The 20,376-nt window shown below is 32.8% G+C and overlaps 1 non-coding gene and 1 pseudogene across 1 annotated transcript; both read left to right on the top strand.

Annotated features, from left to right (window-relative positions):
• The first annotated feature begins 231 nt into the window (after positions 1-231).
• LOC120612634 (uncharacterized) lies at positions 232-350 on the top strand (annotated as a pseudogene).
• A 17,859-nt stretch (positions 351-18,209) lies between these two features.
• On the top strand, positions 18,210-18,328 carry LOC120612602 (5S ribosomal RNA). Its single transcript, XR_005655501.1, has one exon. It is a non-coding gene; the product is annotated as a 5S ribosomal RNA (ribosomal RNA).
• The last annotated feature ends 2,048 nt before the right edge of the window (positions 18,329-20,376 follow it).

The raw sequence follows: 20,376 nt of genomic DNA on the forward strand, positions 1-20,376 counted from the left end.
TTATCACTAATATTTTATTTCCAACATTCCCATTCAATTCTTTCTTATAGATTACATCTTTCCATTAAAATTTTCTATCTAGTAATATATGATAATCAAATTTTTCCACTTAAATATTTCATATATTAATTATAGTTGTTTTCTATTTCCTGTTTGATAGCCACAATATCTGGATAACCTCTTAATCTGCTTCTGTTTATTGTTGTATCTCTTAAAAATGAGTATTCTCTAGTCTGCAGCCATGCCACCCTGAACAAGCCCGATCCTTTCTGATCTTGGACCCTAAGTAGGCTTGGGCCTGGTTAGTACTCAGATGGGAGACCACCTAGGAAGACCAGGTACTGTAGGCATAATAAAATAAAAATAAGGGATTATAAACTGACAAGGTCCTTGCAATCTGTGAGGTCAACCAAGGGTTGCCTCACCTTAAAAAAAAAAAAAGGTATTCTCTGACTTTTCATGTGTCTTATACCTTTTGATTGAATAACAGCTCTTTTATGTAGAACAGTAGGGACTGAGATAAATTTTGCTTTCTTCAGGGAGTACTCATTGCCTGTTTTCTCAGGCCTGAGTATAGGCGATTGATTCAATCTACTCAAGAGTCAAACTGTTTGGATTTTGTCATTGCTAGTATTGTTTTCTTGGCACTGTATTCTTCATATTTCTCTAGGAGAGGGCTCTAGATATCTTGTGCTTTAATATAAAACCTGGAGAACTAATGGTTTTTTTCTCAGTGTTTTTACTCCTCCCTAAGCTTTCTGATTTCCCTCCTCACTTGTTCTACAGAGGGAGTCTCTATTGATGCTCTTTTTGATCCCCCAACAGTGGACTACTCTTGCTTGTTACTTATTCCTAGGCTTATGATAAAGCAGGGGCAGATCTCTGCTGCCCTTGTGCACTTAAATCTAACCTTGTGCTCCTGGGCATCAGGATGAGGCTTCTTAGAAACCTGCCATTCTTCCTTATATCTTGCCTGGGAGGGAGTTTATTAACTCCTGAGGTTATTAACCTCTGCTAATAATCAGTATAGGATCCTATGCCCAGGATGCTTTCCTGACCCTCTACCAGGGCCAGAAAGGTTTTGCATCTACCCTACCCCCAGCATCAATGTGTAATTGCTTGTGTCTAGGGCATGAATAGTCGCCCTATACCTTCCCTAGAGACATACATTATTTTCTTCTCCTCCAGAAGAAGAAGTCATCCTTCCCTGAGGCCTTGCAGCAAGAATATATTTTGCCCTTTCCTTAATAGTGTCATTCTTTTTTTCATCAGTTTTGCTAAGGAATTATTAGTATCAACAGAATAAGAAATAAAAATAGAATAAGAATTAGAAAACTTAAACAGCATAAATAAATATAGATATGGATAAATAGATATATCTTTGTCTTTGTGTCTCTAAGGTAGGGAGGGGAGGGAGAAGAAAAGAGTGGGGAGAGAGAGAAAACGAGAGAGAATACAAAATGATTGTGAGAGAAAAAGTAAAACTCTTTATAAATGACATTGCTGTGTGTCTAGAAACTGCTGCTAGAATTAGTAAGTAAATTAAGGATGGAAGGTCAGTATACAGAAAAAATGACATTTTTCTACACTAGCAATAAAATATTAGACATTGAAATAGAAAAATACCTTTATCATAGCATCAGAATATCAATATAGCAAATAGTAATATATCTAATGAAAACTGTGCAAGACATTACATCAAAAATGATAAAACCATAAAGAAATTAAAGATCTAAATAAATGGAGAAATATATAATTTTCATTAAATGAAAGACAATATTTTCTTATGTCAGTTCTTTCTAAATTTATCTATAGATTTGACAAAAATCCTAATAAAGATCAAGTAAGTTTTTTAAGAAATTGCTAAGTTGCTTCTAAAATTTATATGAAAATTCAAAATACTTAGAGGAGTCAAAACAGTCTTGAATACTGCAATGAACTGGATGTTTGTGTCCACCCGTCCAAACTCACGTGGTGAAACTGTAGTCCTTAAGGAGATGGTATTCGAAAGTGGGGCCTTTGGGAGATAGTTAGCATCAGGCCCTCCTGATAGGAGTGATGTCCTTGAAAAAGATGAAGAGACACAAGATCTCACTTTTTCTCTGCCATGTGGGGACACAATGAGAAAGCAACTGTCTGTAAACCAGAAAGATACCTCTCACCAGGAATTTGACCATACTGGTACCCTGACTTTCAGCCTCCAGAACTGGGAGAAATAAATAGCTATTTTTGTCATGCAATCTATGGTATTCTATTATAGCAGCCCAAGTTAAGATAAATAAGGACTAAGATGAAGAATCTATATTATGTGATTTGGGGACATACAATATATCTGTAGCAATAAAGTTGATGTGGAATTGATCTAAATATAGATGACTAAATAAATATATCAAAATATAATAAAGAATCTTGAAAACACAATATTGTGAAGTGATTTTTGACAAAGGTGCCAAGTGAATTCAATGGTAAAAGTCTTTAACAAATCACACTAACACAACTAAATATCTATAAAAATTCAAAACAAAAAAGTAAGCAAAAATTGAACAACAAAAATTGAAAATCAATTGTAAAAGCTAGAAGACAACATGGGAGAATCTTTTTGAAACTTGTAGCTGCATTTTATAGACAGGACAAGTTTTATAGACAGGACAAAACATGCACTAACCATGAAGAACGGATAAATTGGATTTCATCTAAACTTAAAATTATTCTCATTAAAAGAAACCATTAAAATAAATAGGCAAGCCCTAGACTAGAACTTGGCTTTGCAGTACATATATTTCACAAAGGAGTTGTTATATCCCAGTGCTCTACAAATCAAAATAGGCAACTGGACCATTAAAAAATGAGTAAAAAAATTTGGACACTTCACAAAAGAGAATATAAAAATAGTCAAGGAGTTATAATGTGGTCAACATTCTTAGTCATCAGGATAGTGCAAATTAAAATAATGAGATACAATTTTATACCTAGTAGAGTGAATACATTTAAAAATATTGATAATACCACAAACTCTATTCATTGACAATACAAAATACTGGTAATATTTTTAAGCACCTGAGAATACTCATACATGGCTGATGGGAATATAATGTGGTACAATCTATTTGAAAGACTTTTTTATAAAGTTAATTGTGCACCTATCTTATGACCCAGAAGAACCACTCCTAGGTAATTATGTAAGAGAAATATAAGTCTACAAAATGACTTGTATAAGAATATTTATACAAGCCTTATTCATAAAATTTCAACATTGGAGATAACAGAAATATCCACTGAAAGAAAAATGGATGAGAAAATTATATTATATTCATACAGTGAAGTATTATTCAAAGTTAAAGAGGAATGAGCTACTAATACGCTCAAGAAATATGCATAAATCTCAAAAAGTATTATGTTGAGCAAAAGAATACACACTGTATGAGCTCATTTATTTGAATTCAAGCTATAAGCAGAATTAACCTAATAGTAGAAATCTCAGCGTGGTTGCCCTTGGGAGGGTTGGGATTGAATGAAGAAAGAAATTTGGGAACTTTCTAGAGAGATGGAAATTGTATATATGCATTACAATGTGTATAAGTTTTATCTCAATTTAAGGAAAAAATGACTAGGCTTAAAAAGATTTTGTGGAAAATGTATCTTAAAGATTTACATAAAAACATGAAAATTTAGTATATTTTGACATCTGTAAATAGAAAATATATATGCATATAATCAAAGAAAAATAGTAAAAGAATAATTCACACCCCCAATTGAAGGTGTGAATTATCTCTGGATAGTGGGATTAACAGTAAGTTTTATGTATTTTTTTGCTTGTCTATATTTTTAAATTTTTCTATAATATAAAAGTATGGTATTTACTTTTGATTCAGTCTGATTTTTCTCCTTAATTTGTGGGAATTCTCTGTATGTAAACTGAGGATGACTTCCTTCAGAAAGAATTTGTATTTGCTGCTGCCTAGGTGAAAATGGACCTACTAAACTAGTGGCATTTTAGCCTCTTTCTGTTAACTTGGCTTTGTAAAGAAATCTTCAAGTACTCTCATCTATTGCTGGCCCAGATCTTTGTCTCTTGGACTGACTTGCTTGATAATGGAGTAGAAACAGAGGTTTTTGTTTGTTTGTTTGTTTTTGTTGTTGTTTGTTTTTTCCCTCATGGACCATATATTCATGAGAACAATCTAATGACTCAGCAAATGATGGAAATGTCCTGACTTTGTATTATAAACTTTCTGTGGAGTAAAAACAGTGGCGCCAAACAGTCTCTACTCACAACCTCCCCATGGTCTAAATCCATTAAATCCTCATGATTTCACAATCTCATTAGATACAAAACAAACTAGAAGTATCCTTATACTTAGATTAGGGAGGTTGACCTAAAGTTGAAGGAGTTCCAGAAGGGTTTCTAAAAAGTAGAACTTTATTCATGAGCTTTACATATATTGTACATTTTTTCAGTTGTAATGTGTGCCCAATCTTAAAAGAAAATGGTGCCCTGACTTTGGCGTCCTTTGATTAAAAGCAAAGTCATAACCTATAAATTTCACACATTTTGACAAAAAGAAAAAATAAATAGTTATTACAGTGTCACTTTCAATTTATGATTTTTTTTAATATTCCCTTTCCCGATTTGTAGGCCTGAATGCACACATCACTCTCAATATTTTATTTTTAAAGTCTCACAAGTAATATATGAATAAATTTTTCATATGTGACATTAAAGAAATACAGATACTTTGGACCTCAATTTCTTGACCATTACCCAGTCTCATTCCTTTCATCAGGAAGGACCACTGTTTTGAATTTAAAATGTAAACCTCAGCTATTGCTTTTTGTTCACATCCATTTATACTTACTATAATTTTTCTGAGCTACGCTTACCTTGGCATTTATTATAATTTTCTTGTAGTTTTTTTTTTTAATAGAAATGATCTTGTATTACACTTTTTGTTCTCAAAATTGCGTCTTTACTAAAATATTTTTTTGACTCTTCTGGCTCACCAACTTACTATGATAACCATACCACTATATAATTTAGTAATGTAGAGTTCATTTCAATAATATTTCTAAATTCTCTATTATAGATAATATATCTAAATTCTCTCTTCTTTTCATAGACCAATATCCTTTTGCTCAATATTTGTGTAAAAACGTTTATATACATACAGGGCTGCCTTTACTAGTGACACATTCTTGATCAGCATAAATTCTGTGGCCAGCATGGACCACTTAGTGGGCCATCTCCTTTTGACATTTATTTCTTTCCATACTGTATGTCGGCATACAAAAGAGACATATTTAATCATCTGCTATAGATAAAGGGGGAAATAGGCTCTGTAATTCTTGCAAAAACATAAATTGACTCAGTAAAATCAGATATTTTCATTCAAAATGTATTTATTGAGTACTTATATGATTAGTCATTGTTAGTCACATATATACACACATATATGATAGTATAGTGTTATAATAAATGTCATTCATTGATAAAATCATTAATTTATTCATTCAGCAAATATTTACTGGAAGCTACTATGTGCCAAAACTAAACTATGTGCAAAGGTTATACCTTGAGGTTGATCACAACATCAAAGTAATTATGAATAATTATTCAATGAATGATTTTTTTTTAATAATATCAGACATTGTAAAGTAATTTATGTCAGGCGATTGAGAATTACAGAGTGACTGAATTAGAGATTGAAATCTCATACCTTTCTGGAGAAGTAACATTCAAACTAAGACCTGAATAACATAAAGGAGCCAATCAATCAGGGCTTTGGGGAAATAACATTTTAGTCAGGAATATTTAGGGAAATTATTGTAAAAAAATAACTTTAGAGTGCTTAGAAAATAGAAATAAGATGATTAAAATAGGACTATATGATTAAAATAAAGTGAGTAAGTGGGAGACATGTGAAATTCTGCTTGAAAGGTAGGTGAAGCTAGATCATGTACATGTAGTATATTGAACTAAAGAGGTTTTCATTTCTCTCTCTTTTTTCCCTAAGTTTGATGAAAAGCTATTGTAAGATGATATTCAGAAACATGGGCCAATCTTATATATATATATATATTTTAAAGCTCACTGTCTACCGTTTAGAGAATAGATTATAGAAATAGAGAATAGATTGTAGAATAGAACAAAAAAGAGGAAACAGGTAGAATTTGGGATAGTCCTAGTGAGAAATGATGGTGCCTTGGAGGATGGAGATAGAAAAGTGGATGGATATGTTTTGGATATATTTTAAAGTTAGAGTCAAAAGGACTACAGATATTTTAGATATGAGTATAGGGAATAAATAAATAGAGGACCAAAAGGTGAGATCACTATAGCAAGGATATCTAATCCATTTAAGATTCTTGTAGGAAGAACTATTTAAGCTGAGTAGTAAAGAATGATGAAGAGTTAGTCTCATGGTGGCAGAGTAAATATGTGTGTCAGGAGCCATATCAAAAAAAGTTTTATAGTTTTATTATTCTAGGGATAATGGTGAACAAATGAAATTTTTAACTAGGGGATGAGATGAGATAATCTTATTTGTCAGATTAGAACAATGGATCATCAGAATCCTCTGGCTCTTATCACTATATGGTCAGATCTATGACGGGATGGGTATAATTTGGATGAAGTTTTATAGATTTTCAATTTCTTAAAGTTCTAGTAGTGTATGAGGTACTAAGGAAGGATTTTATGAATCGAGGGGAGGATTATAAAAATCTTAGATATCTGGTGTGAGCAAAATTTGAAAGTCTACATTCTTCAGCATTAACTACCCTGAAGATTTTGCAAGACACAGGCAGAAGCTGTTAGAGAAGCTGTAGTAAGTATAGGTACCTGTGAGAATGCAGAGTGAAAGATAGCTCTTCCATTCATCTGTACACAGATGATTTACATACCCTGTGAACCACTGCAACTCATTTCATGAAGTAACAAAATCCTGAGCTCTCTAAATGGATGTTTGATATGTGAGGAAATATAAAATAATACCAAAAGTGCTGCATTGTTTTTTTAAATGTTCATTATAATTTTTAATTTTCAGTATTTTTATTATTAGAGTTTTTAAGAATTTTTAATAGATGGAAGTGGACATCAAGAATATCCATTAAGAAACTGCCTTTTCTGAAATAAAGCAACCATCTGTGTAGTGAACAGATCTGACTTTCACACAATTTGGCAGCACAGATGGCTCAACAACTACAACCGTTGGTACTCTTTTCCGATTTTTCTTCCTAGGCATGTTATGGCAAGTACAGTACTATCAACTTAATTATGGTGATGAGGATGTGTTCAGTGTAGTATATCATAAAAGTACAATTTGCAAAGTTGGATATTGATTTGGGGCACTTATTAAATATTTTTCTTTTTTAGGTTTAAAAATGTTTCAGATTTTGCATTTTATAATTAAATTTTCTGTTCTTTCTCTGCTAACCAGTTTTCTAGAAATGCAAAAAAAAAAAAAGATATATGGCAAGGCAGGTTATGAGATCAGGTTTTCGTTGCTAATACTGTTATTCTGCTGTGTCAGATATTGTATGAAATAATTTGCTCAACTTCTACAGAGAGATAAAGTATCCTTTTAGGATCTGACCTATTTTCTGCATCCTTTAATTCCTGACTTATACTTACATTTTAAATTTTAGCAAAATCTCTGTAATGTCAAACTTCAAAGCTACACAATGTAATTATGGAATTGAATCTTGGAGGCCAAACAATTCTGTTACATGGACTCAGAATTTAAGGGAATTTGTGCAATGATCTCAGGTGCTTTCTTCCTTATTATCTACTGTTTCTATTGTATTCAAACTGATTACCATTATATTGGACTTCTGTTTTCTCACATGAATTAAGGGTGCTTGCAATTTCTATCTTTAATACCTCATATCTTTACTCTTAGTGTTATTATGTTACTCATTTTCAGTGCTCTTTGGACTTTCCCTGTCTGTTCAGACTCCCATTGCTGTTATTTCTTACTTGTCCTTTTCTGTCAATATATAAAGCCAAAATTAGAGAAATAACTAGAACCAAAAAGGAATACAACAAAAAATGAGATTTGGAACTGATAAGAGGAAATGATGAATTGCTGTATGTTGTCCTTGAACACACAGTTTTACTTTCCAGGTAAATCATATTCTTAGTTAAGCCAGGACCAGAGATGATAATAGACTATATCTCAAGTAAGTCTGAACAATTAAGATTTTAAAAGACAATTTCCCACGGATTTCTTAATGTTAGTAATACCACCCCAGAATATTACCTCAGAAATACCATGAGATTAACAATCTGGGTGGTGTAACAGTATAGATTCTCCCAAAGTCAGACCTTATACTGCAATTTGGATGTCAGTCATTTACTGGGAGGAGCTCGAGGACGCACCATGAAAGAGTGTCAGCACAGCTAATGCAGAGTGTGTTATCGAACGGGCAGCTGAGGTCAGTCTTCTCTGGAGTCTCTGACTGAATGTGTGGAAAACACTTCAGAATTGTCCAAATGAGAGATGACTTAGAGTCAAGACTTACCTCCCTCATTGTGTGAGGGCTATTTTGGGGCATAACTTCTTGGTATGTCTGACTGTTTCAATAACAGAAATGCTACTGAATCTAGAGTATGAGATTGTCTCCGTGCAACATTTTGGGGGTAGGTGAGGAGATAGGAGCAGGATACCAATAGCATTTGCTTCACTGGATACATGCAAAAACATTTTTATTATGCATCTAAGTCTCCTTTCTTTTTCATGGAAAGCAAAATCTCAGAATCTTTTAAACTCAGTAGATTTTTTTTTTTTCCAGTAAATATCCATCCTAAAATCAACCTATCTGGCTTATCAAGGTACTTTCTGTGTATAACCTTATCTACATTGCACAGTCTTTTTCTAGAGGAAAAAGTAGTAGAAAGGTTGCTGTTTTAGTGTGACGCCCATTGTAGGAGAGTTCTTTGAGACTTTCCTTTCAGAATATACAGGTGATGATCAGCACTGACTAGACATAAAAGGTTTTATTGAAGTATTGACAAGAAAAAGGGGCCTAGGGGCCTATATGGTCCACCATTACTATTTCTAACCCCAGAGTCAATGTTTACGCAGTATTTGGGAGTACTTGTAAACAAATTGCTATTCTACTTCCCCAAATTTGTATAGTCCTATTGCTACAGCCAAAAGATGGGAAGACTGAGACCTAACTAGAGAAAAAACATCTTTGTAGATGCAGTACACCTGCTACGTTGCTTGATTCTTGCCACATTAAAAGATTTCTGAAACTCTTCTTATTTTTTTTAACTATTGTTGTTAGGTCCAGAAGGGAAGCATAGCCACTTTAAAAATTTCTCCTGGGCTATGGACAGTAGCCAGTTTCTATAAGAAAAATCCTTCATCAGGTATTTGTGAGTTATTGGTCAAACTTTAAATAGCACAGGATTTTCTGATTTGGCTCATCACTTCAGTATTTATGAAAACTGAGATGGAGTCATGTTTAAGTAGAACAAAACCACATTTGCTTCTTTTGCCTTTGCTTTCAGAGTTATGTCTGGGCAAAAATCCAAATTTCTACCATCTGCGGTTCCTTAGCAATATGGAAAAGAAAGGGGTCTGATTATTAATTGAGCTAGAGTGAGGTATCTGCCAGAGAGTTGCATTCTGATAAACCCCCACGGGACTGATTGGAATCCTTGTTTTATCTCTGATAAAGGAGTCTGAATATCTATTTCAGAATGTCCAATTGCTTCTCTTCCAGAAATCACAGTGGCTGTAAACTCACAGAATAGCATAGACTCTTACTGTAATGGAATTTGACATGATTATGAGTTATTCTTTTTTTTTTGGATATACAGTTAACTGAGAGTTGAGCATCTCAGACAAGAAAACAAGGGCATTTTTATACTCCACACATACACATTTGCATTAATAACATGTTACCTTAAGCTGATTTCTAGCCATTAAAAAGGAAAAATTTATAGATAAATATAACATGATCCATTCTCAGGAAACTACACATGACCTAAACTGCCCGTTTTGCCTACTGTCTTCAGTGAACATAAATAATTCTTTGATTTCTTCTTTTTGAATAATTTATTTGAAAACCGTGTTCTCCAAATAATTCCTTAGTCTTTTCTTTTGATGCTAACCCCTATTTTACACTTGCCATTTTTTTAATTGCAATTTTTCTGTGACAAGATTGTATTTTCTCTTTATTCTTCAAATACTTCACAGACTTTTACCTAATATACTTTCAATTTCTGTAGAGATAAAAATAAGGCAGATAAAGTTAGTCGTTAAAGATAATTTCATCATTGTAAAGGTTTCAAAGTTGGAGATGTTACCAGAATCTTCTAAAAATTTAATCAAGCTGTATATATTATTTAGTATGTAACTCTATTAATTTTACTTATCATCTTGACCTACAAAAATGTTTTCTATGATTTCTGCATGTGATAGTTTCTCATAAATAGACCATAAATAACTTTTTGGAAAGAATTCTTCTATCTTTTACATATTGCAAAGCCCCTCTTAAATCTTTCCTCACATTTCTGTGTCTTATTTACTCAAGGATATCCATGTTCTTGACTCAGCATCATTTCCAGAATCAAACTTTCCTTCTCTACCCTACTGCTAGAACTTTTTGCAAAGCTTTGAAAATAATTTGCTCTTTTTAGCTGTTGGGCTTCTCACTCTGTCCAAAATGCCCTTTTCTGATCATTAGTTAAATGTTACTAATTCTGTCTCATCTTAAGTATATTCGTCCTTGAGGTCCTCCCTGACTCTAAAGTAAATTAAATCAACTTGCTATACATTCCCATAGCACCCCACTATTCTCCTTTATGTGTTTATTTTTAATCCTCATCATGCTGGTAATAACTTATTTGTTGCTTGTCTTTTTTCACTAGATGGTAAGTTTCATGGGGCAGGGATCATGTCTTTCTTATTCACTAACAAATCTTGAATGTCTAGCAGAAATTCCTTGATAGATGCTAAATATTTATTGTTTGACTTTCACCAACAATAGGAAGAGTTTTATCCTAAGAGAGGAAGACTAATGGGCAGTCCAAACAATGAGAGAAAAATAACTCTCCCACATTTATAATGCAATGTAAGACAAGCTTACACACATTAGTTTGTAGATACACACACATAAGTAAATGGACCTACACATATACATCTTTTTTCAATATCCATCATGAGTTCTATTTGATTACTCTTGTGGCTATCCAGTAAAATATGGAAGGGGGTTGAGCGAGTGATATTTTTGGTAGAGAAGAACAAATACCTACTTTCATACAATTATGATTAAAATACATTGTATAAGTTATTTCCAGATACAGTAGAGCCCATCTGTCAGATGTGGTTTAACTTCAAGTCATTTTAATGTGAAATGTAATTTAAATGTTTTGTACAGATGTACAAGTTTGGAGCTGCCTGTGGTTTGCAAGCTTACAAAAAATATATTTTCAGCATTTTCTAATGACTTCTAAAGTTGAAGGTCCCATCTCCTATTAAATATTTCTTTCAGACATTAAAAAATTCTTTGAATATCTAAGAGGTTAATGAAGTGAATGGGCTTTTTCCCCTCTTCTCAAATAGTTACTACCATCATTAGTAATTCAATACAATTGTTTATAAAAAAGTATTTTGGTCAAAGGAGAGCATGTAAAAGAAAGAATCGAGTATGAATAAAGGAAGGTGGGTGATTTTTATGCAATTGTAGGATTTGAAATGGCAAACATATTGACTTATTGTGTAAAAAGATATCACTGTAATTAATTTCATATACTATTATCAAAAATCTGTTGGGAGACTACTTAAAACAGGTTTAATTGCTCTAATATGTAAACTTCTCCCAGAGAGTAAATTAAATGCCTCTACTACTGTACTAACTCTAAGATTACATAGAATGCACTAGAGCAGTTATTCACCAATGTTCTTCCAGTATTAAAAAATGACTTTTAATCATTTCCTCAGAATGTGTTTCAATCAGAGCCCAGTAACAACATGTTCATTTATTTGTAAGTTTTCCTTAGATATTTAGTAAGAGGCAAATTTTTAGATTTAAAGATTTAAAAAATGATAGCATGCTAAAAACTTTTTTTGCCATTATACGTGTTTAAAGGAAAGGTGATAGAGTACCTCAGTGCCCTAACTCACAGGACTGTATCCCACAGACAGGAAGGCAACCAGCTATTTATTAGAATAATCCTATGCACAGATTTTTAAATCAGTCTTTGTCCTGGGGTCATTAGAGTGTTCTTGTATATAGGAAAAAAAATGTGAATTAAATCCTTGTAGTTGACTAATTTAAAATAAAATTAAGTCTGGGCTAAGTTTGGGGGTTACAAAACACTGCAATTATTAAAGGAATCAAGAATGGCACCCAGTCTCTTGTATTTAGTCTATTTTACTTCCTCTGCTCTGGGTCCGAACTACCCTTTATTTTCTTCACAAGTATCTGTTGAGTGTCTGCAAAGTGAAGGCCCTGGGAATACAGTGGCAAACAGGTCTTAAATAGTTTGTGCCCTCGTGAATATTAAATTCTAGTTGGAAATATAATATTTGACTTATTTTTATTTTCTTTATTTTTCCATACATACTACATATTTTAATACCATATTGACTATATAAAAATGATGCTTGCTTTTTGTAAATATTCAAACTTTATAGAAAAGTTTAAGCCACTATCTCTGGCTTAATTATTGTGATAAACATCCTTCCAGATATGTATCTGTGGGGATACTTTTCCATAAATATAATCATACTATTTTGTCAACATTTGTCTCTGAGTATAATTTTTAAAATATATTGCTTAAGATTTTATATCAAAATCTCATACACTACCATTTTTTAATAAATCTATATCATGACCTTCCAAAATTTCATTATAATCTGATGAACTGCAGGTTAAAATGAAAATATTAAAATAGTGTAACTCAGGATATCTTCTCAATGGCAGGGTGAAGAAATATTATAAACAAACTCAGGCAAAGGGAAGTGGTAGGTAATAGCAATGAAATGAATGAAGAGAGCTGATATGAGTGAATTAGTATGCTCAGGATGCCATACTAGCACATCACAGACTGGGTGGCTTAAGCAGCAAACATTTATTTTCTCACAGTTGTGGAAGCTAGAAGTTCAAAATCAAGGTGCCAAGTAGATTTGTTTTCTGGTGAGGCTTCTCTTTCTGGCTTGTAGATGCCCTTCTTCTCACTGGTCCTTATCTGGCCTCATCTCTGTGTAGTACAGAGAGAGATCTCTGGTGTCTCTTCCTCTTTTAATAAGGACATTAGTCCTATCTGATCAAGGGCCCATCCTATGACTTCCTTTATTCTTAATTACCTCCTTAAAGGCCCTGTCTCCAAATACAGTTATGCACCACATAATGACATTTTGGTCAACTATGGACAGCATATATGACAGTGGTCCCATAAGATTATAATAGAGCTGAAAAATTCCTATCACCTAGTGATGTTGTAGTCATGGTAACATCCTAGTGCAACACATTACTTACTTGTTTGTGGTGATCCTGATGTAAACAAACCTACTCTATTGCCAGTTGTATAAAAATATAACACATCTAATTATGTATAGCACATAGTACTTGAAAATATTAATAAACAACTATGTTAGTGGTTTATGTATTTACTATACTGTACCGTTTATCATTATTTTAGAATGTACTCTTTCTACGTATATATATATATATAAAAGTTTGTTGTATAACAGTACGCTGCATTATGCTGGCCACAGCCTTACATATATTGTGTTTACCATGTCTCTTGCACCACTTTCTCCTGTGCCTCCTTTACTCTTATGTTTTGTTCATCATGGCTGTTAAGTGACAAAATTGCCTAATGTCTCATTTCTTAGAACATATCCCCCTTGTTAAGTGATGCATGACTGTATAGTCATATTGGAGATTTACAGATTCAAAACAGGAATTTGGGAGGGGACACAATTCAGTCCATATCAACAAGTAGGTACTGCACATACATATCTCTCAACATGTGAGAGGGATGCAAAAGGAATTGGGGAGTCTATGGTGAAGCCATACTGCAGGTCATGAGATAACCACTGTTGAGCTCTCGTCAGCTGTTGAAAAGGAGAAACATCACCTCTTTCAGTTTTTATATAAAATCTCTTGCTTTTTTAAATTAGCAAATCTAAATTCTTTCAAATCATTACTCAGTCCACACAAAACAGTCTGTGAACCATATTTGGCCCTTAGGTTGTCAAATCATTGTCACTGGTAGAGTCCAAAGAGCATGTTCTGCACTATATCGAGCTGGGTTTAAATATTGGTCCAGCCATTTATTCATGATACAGTAAGTGTCCCCTCTACCCTACTCCACCTTAAATCTATTTTTAATAGCTATGATGATATTTAAATTGAATAAATATATAAAATTTCTTGGAACATCATGTTGTATTCTCTTTACCTCTAAGATGCTTTGGGTTTTCTCAATGGAGTTTTCTAATTGACTAACAATTTAGGGGTCAATAAATAAAAAACAGTTTACACTCTCCCCTTTCCTGACACATTTTAAATTATCTATAAATATACAAAGAACAATCATCCTCTCATTAAATCAGTTGTTACCCTGTATAGCTTGACACCTCTGTTAGCAGGAATTAGTGCCCCTTCTCCCAAATTCTACAGCAACTTTGTTGCTTTGTAATTCGATAGTTATAACCAGCCAGTACTAGAAATTGCATAAGTTTTATCTTCAAGGCAGTAGTAATCCCTTTTCTCAACCTAGGCCAAGTTGAAAAGAATAATCTTGTAAAAAAGCTTTTCTTTTAGAATTCAAACTCAAGACAAACCCATTTTATGGCAATGATGTTTCATTCCTACAATTATTTATGCTGAATAGATCATTTTTAGGGGCCAACTTTTCTCCTTTCAAGAAATAATTTAAGAAAACTACTATCATACTCTGAATTTGAATTTCTGTGCCAGAGTTATTGAGTTAACATAGTGGCTGAAGTCACGGCTATGGTGACTTTTTCTGTTTGTGGTAAATTTAAGCCATTTTCCTTTGAGAAAATAAATCAGAGATAATTTGTTTTAAAAGCAGCCAAATATCCTATGCACATGATTTTATCTTTATCAGTAATATACTTCATTTGGTTAATGTAGTCTCAATGCTGTTGTTGCTTTTATATTCAAAGTAGATGAATTTGCATGAAGAAATATGTTTATATTTTTGAAAATGCTGATGAGTAAATATTCATTTAAAGGAAGACTATGCACCCTTCTGAACTGGTAAAGATTCTGATTTTGTTTAATTTGGTGCTATATTGCTGGTATTATGAGGAGCTCATACAGATCCACATAGTCCACCAGGAATGGTTGTTACCAGGGGCTGGGCGAAGGGAGAAATGAGGAGTTGTTTCTCAATGGGTATAGAATTTCAATTTGGCAAGATGAGAAAGTTTTAGAGATTTGTTGTACAACAATGTGAATATAGTTAACACTATAGAACTGTACACTTAAAATATAGCTAAGGTGGCAAATTTTATGTTATGTGAGTTTATTTTATTGTGTTTACCACAATTGAAAAAAAAAAATAAAGATCTTGACTCAGTGCATGGGGCAGAATAGATACACATTTATTGAGTTGATATTTAAATTTCATAATTTTAAGTATTTTTTCCGAGACTCTTGCAGACTTATTCTGGAAGAAAGGAAAGGAGATGGAGAGGAATGGAGGGGTTGGGGAGGATTTAAACTAAGCGTTTTTGTTTGTTTGTTTAAATATCTTTCAATTCAGGTCATGAGTCAATGAAAGATTTGGATTAAATTTTTTAAAATTATTCATTTTGTTAAATTGAATTATATTATAAAATTCAGTCAAACCAGTTTATAAAAACAAAGAACAAGAACCTTAACTGATCAGATTTGACAAGAAAAAAACATGGCAAAATGGTTGATACGAAGCAAATATGTGTTGACCTTGGAGGATGAATAATTTAGAACTTTTGTTGAGATGTTCCTTTCTGTTTTGAGCCCAGAAAGATGTTCACAAGTAGTTCAAAGCCACATCTAGCAGCAGGTTCTAATTAACCAACTATATAAAAGAAATAGCCAGCATAAGAATAGTTAGAACTGCTCGGAGTTGAGTTATTTACAGTATAGACCTTAAAATGTTTTGTTAACTAAAGTGATTGCACACCAATTTACCTGAAGTACTTTTTAAACATCACTTGAGTCTGAGTTTTTTCTTGACATCCAGTGGGAAGTGACTACTGTGTGGTTGGCATATGCTGGAGAGGGGGAAGTCCAGAGGTGAGGGCAAACTCGCTGGCAACATTACACACTTCTCCACAAGTGAGCATTCTTCAGTTTTAGGGCAGAAACCAAAGTGATGATCTAATAACATATTAAATTTATATTTATAGTTTATTTTGCTATTATAAATATTGTTAGATTTTTGCAGGTGAGAAACATCATGTTGCAAAAATAGTTCAAAACATCTAGAGAAAATTATGTTACCTTTTCCAAGGTATTTCTCACTAGAATTAAGTCAGGGTATTATACTGACCTATCTGAATTGGAGCTTCTGTGAGCAGCATATTTTGATCCATGTTATACAGTTAGTATATTTTGCTTCTAATTCTGTGATTGCCTATTTTGAAGATAATAGATATTAGGATATGTATTTCATAGGATGCCAAAACAGTATGAAATATAAAGCAGGATTGGTCGAGCAAATCAGATGGTTCTTTTATATGGTAGGGTTTATGTCATTGACGTGAAGCGGCTATTTCTTTGGAGAGTGGTTTCTAATAGAAATGTGGGAAGCCAAAGGCTGCTGTTGGGGTTGAGGGAGTGGGGGATTGGTGGTAAGCAGTCAAGAGAAAACCTCAGTATTTCCCTCTTTAAAAAGTGAGCCACTCCTCTACCTGAGGTCCTTCAAACTTGCAAATTTTTGCAAAATTAGGTAATTAAACTGTGGGAGAGAAAAATAAAGCTTTAAGTGCTTGTCAAGTTTGAAATTAGAAATTAATATAAAATGAAGGATATTAAGATGATATAGAAGAAAACATTTCACATATACAAAAGCAACTAAACCAAAACATTGTTTTAGAACAAAAGAAGACTTAAGATGGACCCAATTTAAAAAACAAAAATAAACACAGAGTTTAAGGAAGAGAAACAGAAATTTTAAAAACAGTAGTTAATGAATAGAAGATAAGGGAAAAAAAGAAGGAAAAGAGCTATTGAATCTAACATTTGTAACATAAGTTTCAAATTAAAAAATACCATACAATTTCTGGAAACTTGTTAACAATACAAATTTTGGGACCACAGACCTACTAAATGAGAAACTGAAGACGCAGCTTGGCAATCTGTATTTTAACAGCTTCTGGGAGATTCTGATGCCGGCTAAAGTGTGAGAATCACTGAATTATCTAAGGATAAGCAACAGGTACATCTTGCTTCCCAGTTGCATAGCATCCAGCACTGTGCTTAATGGATAGCAAAGGTTCAATCAGTGCTTGTTAAATAAATGAAGAGACAATAAATAAATAAAACATAAAATTAGGGATCACTAAAAAATAAAAAGCAAGACCTAGTTAAGCAGATTTAAAGTATGGTAATTCATAAGTATATGCTTAAATAAACAAAATAACCAAAAGAAAATATGTTAGTAGTTAAGAATTAAAGATCTCTAGGGAATTTCTTGAAGCAAGTCTTATGTCTCTGTAAATACTGCACTGCTGAGGGAGCAGAAATTTCTTTACTCACTGGAAGAAAGCCAAGATGCAAAAGGCATAAATTGTTGTTTATTTTTCCACTTTAGTGTGAGACTTGAAGCTCACATCATTTTGGTGAAGTCATTTTTGCTCTAATACAGTAGAAAACAAAAAGCAAAGAATTCTTATTCCTTATTGACTACCCATTCATGCATTGCAAGCAGGATACTAACCACTGATACTGTAACTCATTCTTGGGAATCTTTCTTTGACTCCATAACAAATGTTGTATTTTATAATACCAAATTTTTTTTTTTCTAAAAGTTAAATGTCTTAAACGTATAGAAAAGTACAAAAAATAATGTAATACATACCCATGTAATACTCATCAGCTTTATTTCATATTATTGTTTTACCATGTTTGCTAGTTGGAATACATATTCTCTATGTTTTCCAAGAAAATTGTTCATGAATCTAAATTAACAGAGAGATTAGAAAAATATTGCCAGCAGTATTTTTAGAATCTCTGTCTATGGCCATGCTGCCCTGAACAAACCCGATCCCGTCTGATCTCGGAAGCTAAGCAGGGTTGGGCCTGGTTAGTACTTGGATGGGAGACTACCTAGGAAGACCAGGTGCTGTAGGCATAAAAAATAAGGGATTGTAAATCGACGAGGTCCTTGTAATCTATGAGGGCAACCAAGGGTTGCCTTGCCTAAAAAAATAAAAAATAAAATGAAGTAAAATCTCTACTAACTATATCTCTACTTGTGTGCCCTCTTTTTCCTTTTTTTTTTTTTAACTTAGTTTTTGTTTTATTGGTTTTGCTGGAAATTTTTCTTTTTCCTTTTATCTGAAAGAATCAACTTTTGGTTTTAATCCTTAAAAATAATTTCTGTGTCCTAATGCACTTTAAACATTTCACTCACCTTTTTTAAAATTTACTTTCTTAAATTTTCCTTATTATATATTGTTATGGGTTGAACTGTGTCTCCCACAAAATTCATATTTTTAAGTCCTAATCCCCAGTACCTATACTTGGAGATAGGCTTTTTAAAGAGGAAATTAAGGTTAAATTAGGTCATTAGAGTAGGTTCAGTATGACTTGTGTCCTTATAAGAAAAGATATGGACACTGACTCACATAGAGGAAAGACCACATGAGAGCACAGGGAGATGGCCGTCCACAAGCCACAGAGAAAGGCCTCAGAAGAAACTACCCTTAACCACCAACACTATAATCTTGGACTTCTGGCCTCCGGAATTGTGAGAAAAGATGTTTTTGTTGTTTAAGCTACCCAGTTTGAATAGTACTCTGTTATGGAAGCCCTAGCAAACTGATACATATTTTAATTTATTAGTTAATGATTATTCTACACAGTCACAGGTCATAAGTGAACATTTTTTGATACATTTTCCCATACTGAGCATAATGATGTAACCAAGCCTGTAGGACAACTCATTGTTCACTACCAGAATGTCAGTTGTGTCCTCTTTTAGGTCTAGTCCTCCTGCCTCATCAAGTCTGGCTAAAAAATAAACTACAACCTGATTTACAAGAGCATAACTTAGTTTTGCCTGGTTTTGTACAATTACAAATGAAATAATATACCTTCTTTTGTACATTTTCATGTAACATTATGTTTGATAAGAGTTAATTCATGTTGTTCCACATAGCTGTAGATTGTTCATTCTCATCTCTGTGTAGTATATCATTGGGTGGATGTACCACAAGCTCTTCATTCTATTGTATTCAGTTTTTGGCTATTATGTCTGTGTTTGTAATGTGTGTGCTAGTAGATGTTTTTGGTGAACTCACGTACACATTTCTCTTAAATATAACTTAGAATATCTGGGCCATGATGTATACATATATTTAGCTTTAGTAGATTTTGCTAAACCTTTTTCCAAAGTGGATTTAACAATTTGCAATCCGCTAGAAGTTCATTAGTTATCTCTACCCTCACCAACTCTCGGTATTTTTTATTCTTTTATTGACTTGTTTTGACAAATGTATTGTGGTCTTGCATTGAAGTTTTAATTTGCATTTCTCTGATAACTGGTGATATTGAGCACATTTCCATATTCTTATTGACCACTTAGACATTCTCTTTTGTAATTGTCTGTTGTCCATTTTTTGATTGGCTTTTCTGCCCTTTTCTTGTCCTGTTTCTGTTCTCGTCCTCAAATGTCAGTTGTTATTGTTTGTGTATTTTTAGTTTGTCTTTAGCTTTTGTACTTATCTTTCAAAATATTACCTATTATACTTCTTGTCTGGAATTTTTGGTATACTATTTTCAAATAGTATTCATTTGAGAAGAATATGTTTTCTCATTTATTTTTGCCTTAAAGATGAATGGTCATATATTTATATGCAGAAAATATAGGATATGCATTTATAAGAATGAGGAAAATACTTTCAGATTTTTCAGTAAGTGTGCTTTCTTTATCTTAAGCCAATTTCTTTTGGAATTTAGGAATTTAAAGTGATCGTAATATTTTATAATTCACTTTGAAAGGTTAAATTATGAGTATTTTATTTGTACAAAAATTTATATTATAGATGTTTGCATACCTTGTATGTGTAAAAAATCCACACAGTAGAAAAATCAATCGTTTAAAAACTGATCACTCTTTATTTGTATATTGATCATTCAAAACTGACACCTAGCTCAATGTCAACCATGAGTATAAAA

The sequence above is a fragment of the Pteropus medius genome, unplaced genomic scaffold (genome assembly GCF_902729225.1).
Source record: "Pteropus medius unplaced genomic scaffold, Ma_sr-lr_union100, whole genome shotgun sequence".
In the NCBI taxonomy this organism is placed as follows: Eukaryota; Metazoa; Chordata; class Mammalia; order Chiroptera; family Pteropodidae; genus Pteropus; species Pteropus medius.